The sequence below is a fragment of the Chiloscyllium punctatum genome, unplaced genomic scaffold (assembly GCF_047496795.1).
Source record: "Chiloscyllium punctatum isolate Juve2018m unplaced genomic scaffold, sChiPun1.3 scaffold_1169, whole genome shotgun sequence".
NCBI lineage: Eukaryota > Metazoa > Chordata > Chondrichthyes > Orectolobiformes > Hemiscylliidae > Chiloscyllium > Chiloscyllium punctatum.
This window is the reverse complement of record NW_027310903.1, coordinates 5,845-12,500: the sequence shown is the minus strand read 5'-3', so window position 1 is coordinate 12,500 and position 6,656 is coordinate 5,845.

The window sequence follows — 6,656 nt, the reverse complement described above, 5'->3', positions numbered from 1 at the left end:
GGAAAGGGTGAGACTTAGCTTTAGTGCTCGTGCCCCCGATTTTGGTAATGTTTGACGTCAATTTTCCAAGGAGGCGAATGCAAGGCTTCAGAGGGACTTTGAGTGTTCGGGGGCGGGGTAGCTCAGCCGGATTTGCCCCGGCGGTTCTGCGGACGGTGTTGACTTCGAGGGCGGACCGGCCCCCGTGTTCAGTCCGAATATCGTGCATTGTTAACGGCGGGAAGTGTTCCAAAAGGGAATGGGATTGAATGTGACTGCTGAAGCCGACTTTGAGACCTGTAACGCGGGTAGCTCAGCCGGATTTGACCCGGCGGTTCTGGCGACGGTCTCGCCTTCGAGGGGGGAGCGCCCCGCGTGTTCAGGCCGAATTTTGTGCATTTCCATCGGCGGGAAGAGGTCCAAACGGGAATGGGATTGAATGTGACTGCTGAAGCCGACATTGAGACCTCTAACGCGGGTAGCTCGGCAGGATTTGACCCGGCGGTTCTGCCGAAGGTCTCACCTTCGAGGGGGGAGCGTCCCGCGTGTTCAGGCCGAATATCGTGCATTGTTAACGGCGGGAAGTGTTCCAAAAGGGAATGGGATTGAATGTGACTGCTGAAGCCGACATTGAGACCTCTAACGCGGGTAGCTCGGCCGGATTTGACCCGGCGGTTCTGGCGACGGTCTCGCCTTCGAGGGGGGAGCGTCCCGCGTGTTCAGGCCGAATTTTGTGCATTTCCATCGGCGGGAAGAGGTCCAAACGGGAATGGGATTGAATGTGACTGCTGAAGCCGACATTGAGACCTCTAACGCGGGTAGCTCGGCCGGATTTGACCCGGCGGTTCTGCCGAAGGTCTCACCTTCGAGGGGGGAGCCTCCCGCGTGTTCAGGCCGAATTTTGTGCATTTCCATCGGCGGGAAGAGGTCCAAACGGGAATGGGATTGAATGTGACTGCTGAAGCCGACATTGAGACCTCTAACGCGGGTAGCTCGGCCGGATTTGACCCGGCGGTTCTGCCGAAGGTCTCACCTTCGAGGGGGGAGCGCCCACCGTGTACAGGCCGATTTTCATGCATTTCCAACCGTGGGAAGGGGTCCGAAAGGGGATGGGGGTGAACGTGACTGCTCAACCCGACTTTGAGACCTGTAACGCGGGTAGCTCAGCCGGATTTGACCCGGCGGTTCTGGCGACGGTCTCGCCTTCGAGGGGGGAGCGTCCCGCGTGTTCAGGCCGAATTTTGTGCATTTCCATCGGCGGGAAGAGGTCCAAACGGGAATGGGATTGAATGTGACTGCTGAAGCCGACATTGAGACCTCTAACGCGGGTAGCTCGGCAGGATTTGACCCGGCGGTTCTGCCGAAGGTCTCACCTTCGAGGGGGGAGCGCCCACCGTGTACAGGCCGATTTTCATGCATTTCCAACCGTGGGAAGGGGGCCGAAAGGGGATGGGGGTGAATGTGACTGCTCAACCCGACTTTGAGGCATCTAACCCGGGTAGCTCAGCCGGGTTTGACCCGGCGGTTCTGCCGACGGCCTCGCCTTCGAGGGGGGAGCGTCCCCCGTGTACAGGCCGATTTTCATGCATTTCGAACCGTGGGAAGTGGCCCAAAAGGGGATGGGAGTGAATGTGACTGCTCAACCCGACTTTGGCGCTTCCGAGCCGGGTAGCTCAGCCGGGTTTGACCCGGCGGTTCTGCCGACGGTCTCGTCTTCGAGGCGGGTGCCTCCCCCGTGTACAGGCCGATTTTCATGCATTTCGTACCGTGGGAAGTGGTCCAAAAGGGAATGGGGGTGGACGTGACTGCTCATACCGACATCGAGACTTGTAAGCCGTGTAGCTCGGCCGGGTTTGATCCGGCGGGTCTGCCGACGGTCTCGTCTTCGAGAGGGGGGCCTCCCCCGTGTACAGGCCGATTTTCGTGCATTTCCAACGGTGGGAAGAGGTTCAAAAGGGGATGGGGGTGAATGTGACTGCTCAACCCGACTCTGAGGCTTCTAACCCGGGTAGCCCGGCCGGGTTTGACCCGGCGGTTCTGCCGTCGGTCTCGCCTTCGAGGGCGGAGCCTCCCCCGTGTACAGGCCGATTTTCGTGCATTTCAAACCGTGGGAAGCGGTCCAAAAGGGGATGGGAGTGAATGTGACTGCTCATACCGACCTTGGCGCTTCCGACCCGGGTAGCTCAGCCGGGTTTGACCCGGCGGTTCTGCCGACGGTCTCGTCTTCGAGGCGGGTGCCTCCCCCGTGTACAGGCCGATTTTCATGCATTTCGTACCGTGGGAAGTGGTCCAAAAGGGAATGGGGGTGAATGTGACTGCTCAACCCGACTCTGAGGCTTCTAACCCGGGTAGCTCGGCCGGGTTTGACCCGGCGGTTCTGCCGTCGGTCTCGCCTTCGAGAGGGGCGCCTCCCCCGTGTACAGGCCGATTTTCGTGCATTTCCAACGGTGGGAAGAGGTTCAAAAGGGGATGGGGGTGAATGTGACTGCTCAACCCGACTCTGAGGCTTCTAACCCGGGTAGCCCGGCCGGGTTTGACCCGGCGGTTCTGCCGTCGGTCTCGCCTTCGAGGGCGGAGCCTCCCCCGTGTACAGGCCGATTTTCGTGCATTTCAAACCGTGGGAAGCGGTCCAAAAGGGGATGGGAGTGAATGTGACTGCTCATACCGACCTTGGCGCTTCCGACCCGGGTAGCTCAGCCGGGTTTGACCCGGCGGTTCTGCCGACGGTCTCGCCTTCGAGGGGGGAGCGTCCCCCGTGTTCAGGCCGAATTTTGTGCATTTCGAACCGTGGGAAGTTGCCCAAAAGTCGATGGGAGTGAATGTGACTGCTCAACCCGACTTTGGCGCTTCCGAGCCGGGTAGCTCAGCCGGGTTTGACCCGGCGGTTCTGCCGACGGTCTCGTCTTCGAGGCGGGTGCCTCCCCCGTGTACAGGCCGATTTTCATGCATTTCGTACCGTGGGAAGTGGTCCAAAAGGGAATAGGGGTGGACGTGACTGCTCATACCGACATTGAGACTTGTAAGCCGTGTAGCTCGGCCGGGTTTGATCCGGCGGGTCTGCCGACGGTCTCGTCTTCGAGGCGGGTGCCTCCCCCGTGTACAGGCCGATTTTCGTGCATTTCGAACCGTGGGAAGTGGTCCAAAAGGGGATGGGGGTGGACGTGACTGCTCAACCCGACTTTGAGGCTTCTAACCCGGGTAGCTCGGCCGGGTTTGACCCGTCGATTCTGCCGATGGTCTCGTTTTGGAGGGGGGAGCCTCCCCCGTGTTCAGTCCGATTTTCGTGCATTTCGAACCGTGGGAAGTGGCCCAAAAGGGGATGGGAGTGAATGTGACTGCTCATACCGACTTTGGCGCTTCCGAGCCTGGTAGCTCAGCCGGGTTTGATCCGGCGGTTCTGCCGACGGTCTCGTCTTCGAGGCGGCTCCCTCCCCCGTGTACAGGCCGATTTTCATGCATTTGCAACGGTGGGAAGTTGCCCAAAAGGGGATGGGAGTGAATGTGACTGCTCAACCCGACTTTGGCGCTTCCGAGCCTGGTAGCTCAGCCGGGTTTGAACCGGCGGTTCTGCCGACGGTCTCGTCTTCGAGGCGGCTCCCTCCCCCGTGTACAGGCCGATTTTCGTGCATTTCGAACCGTGGGAAGTGGTCCAAAAGGGAATGGGGGTGGACGTGACTGCTCAACCCGACTCTGAGGCTTCTAACCCGGGTAGCTCGGCCGGGTTTGATCCGGCGGTTCTGCCGACGGTCTCGTCTTCGAGGCCGGTGCCTCCCCCGTGTACAGGCCGATTTTCGTGCATTTCCAACGGTGGGAAGTGGTCCAAAAGGGAATGGGGGTGGACGTGTCTGCTCATACCGACTTTGAGACTTGTAAGCCGGGTAGCTCAGCCGGGTTTGTTCCGGCGGTTCTGCCGACGGTCTCGTCATCGAGGGGGGAGCCTCCCCCGTGTCCAGGCCGATTTTCATGCATTTCCAACCGTGGGAAGTGGTCCAAAAGGGAATGGGGGTGAATGTGACTGCTCATACCGACTTTGAGACTTTTAAGCCGGGTAGCTCAGCCGGGTTTGACCCGGCGGTTCTGCCGACGGTCTCGCCTTCGAGGGGGGAGCGTCCCCCGTGTTCAGGCCGAATTTTGTGCATTTCGAACCGTGGGAAGTTGCCCAAAAGTCGATGGGAGTGAATGTGACTGCTCAACCCGACTTTGAGACTTGTAAGCCGGGTAGCTCAGCCGGGTTTGACCCGGCGGTTCTGCCGACGGTCTCGTCTTCGAGGCGGGTGCCTCCCCCGTGTACAGGCCGATTTTCATGCATTTCGTACCGTGGGAAGCGGTCCAAAAGGGGATGGGAGTGAACGTGACTGCTCATACCGACTTTGGCGCTTCCGAGCCGGGTAGCTCAGCCGGGTTTGACCCGGCGGGTCTGCCGACGGTCTCGCCTTCGAGGGGGGAGCGTCCCCCGTGTTCAGGCCGAATCTTGTGCATTTCGAACCGTGGGAAGTTGCCCAAAAGTCGATGGGAGTGAATGTGACTGCTCAACCCGACTTTGAGACTTGTAAGCCGGGTAGCTCAGCCGGGTTTGACCCGGCGGTTCTGCCGACGGTCTCGTCTTCGAGGCCGGTGCCTCCCCCGTGTACAGGCCGATTTTCGTGCATTTCCAACGGTGGGAAGTGGTCCAAAAGGGAATGGGGGTGGACGTGTCTGCTCATACCGACTTTGAGACTTGTAAGCCGGGTAGCTCAGCCGGGTTTGTTCCGGCGGTTCTGCCGACGGTCTCGTCATCGAGGGGGGAGCCTCCCCCGTGTCCAGGCCGATTTTCATGCATTTCCAACCGTGGGAAGTGGTCCAAAAGGGAATGGGGGTGAATGTGACTGCTCATACCGACTTTGAGACTTTTAAGCCGGGTAGCTCGGCCGGGTTTGACCCGGCGGTTCTGCCGACGGTCTCGTCTTCGAGGCGGGTGCCTCCCCCGTGTACAGGCCGATTTTCGTGCATTTCGAACCGTGGGAAGTGGTCTAAAAGTCGATGGGAGTGAACGTGACTGCTCAACCCGACTTTGAGACTTGTAAGCCGGGTAGCTCAGCCAGGTTTGACCCGGCGGTTCTGCCGACGGTCTCGCCTTCGAGGGCGGACCCTCCCCCGTGTACAGGCCGGTTTTCGTGCATTTCGAACCGTGGGAAGTGATCCAAAAGGGAATGGGGGTGAACGTGACTGCCCAACCCGGCTTTGAGACTTGTAAGCCGGGTAGCTCAGCCGGGTTGGACCCGGCGGTTCTGCCGACGGTCTCGACTTCGAGGCGGGTGCCTCCCCCGTGTACAGGCCGATTTTCATGCATTTGCAACGGTGGGAAGTTGCCCAAAAGTCGATGGGAGTGAATGTGACTGCTCAACCCGACTTCGAGACTTGTAAGCCGGGTAGCTCAGCCGGGTTTGACCCGGCGGTTCTGCCGACGGTCTCGCCTTCGAGGGGGGAGCCTCCCCCGTGTACAGGCCGATTTTCGTGCATTTCCAACGGTGGGAACAGGTTCAAAAGGGGATGGGAGTGATTGTGACTGCTCAACCCGACTCTAGGGCTTCTAACCCGGGTAGCCCGGCCGGGTTTGACCCGGCGGTTCTGCCGACGGTCTCGTCTTCGAGGCGGGTGCCTCCCCCGTATACAGGCCGATTTTCATGCATTTCGAACCGTGGGAAGTGGTCCAAAAGGGAATGGGGGTGGACGTGTCTGCTCATACCGACTTTGAGACTTGTAAGCCGGGTAGCTCAGCCGGGTTTGATCCGGCGGTTCTGCCGACGGTCTCGCCTTCGAGGGGGGAGCCTCCCCCGTGTTCAGTCCGATTTCCATGCATTTCCAACCGTGGGAAGTTGCCCAAAAGGGGATGGGAGTGAATGTGACTGCTCAACCCGACTTTGGCGCTTCCGAGCCGGGTAGCTCAGCCGGGTTTGACCCGGCGGTTCTGCCGACGGTCTCGTCTTCGAGGCGGGTGCCTCCCCCGTATACAGGCCGATTTTCATGCATTTCGAACCGTGGGAAGTGGTCCAAAAGGGAATGGGGGTGGACGTGTCTGCTCATACCGACTTTGAGACTTGTAAGCCGGGTAGCTCAGCCGGGTTTGATCCGGCGGTTCTGCCGACGGTCTCGCCTTCGAGGGGGGAGCCTCCCCCGTGTTCAGTCCGATTTCCATGCATTTCCAACCGTGGGAAGTTGCCCAAAAGGGGATGGGAGTGAATGTGACTGCTCAACCCGACTTTGGCGCTTCCGAGCCGGGTAGCTCAGCCGGGTTTGACCCGGCGGTTCTGCCGACGGTCTCGTCTTCGAGGCGGGTGCCTCCCCCGTGTACAGGCCGATTTTCATGCATTTGGAACCGTGGGAAGTGGTCCAAAAGGGAATGGGGGTGGACGTGACTGCTCATACCGACTTTGAGACTTGTAAGCCGGGTAGCTCAGCCGGGTTTGACCCGGCGGTTCTGCCGACGGTCTCGCCTTCGAGGGGGGAGCCTCCCCCGTGTTCAGTCCGATTTTCGTGCATTTCCCACGGTGGGAAATGGTATCTTTCATTACGGGGACAAGGGTCTGAAGCGGTGAAGTCAGTAACCGGCATAGTTAAGGAAAGGGTTCGAATTTTCTCAACAGTACGAAAAAAGTGAGCAGGGAAGCTAGAGAAGGTGTCAGTGAGTCCCAAACGAG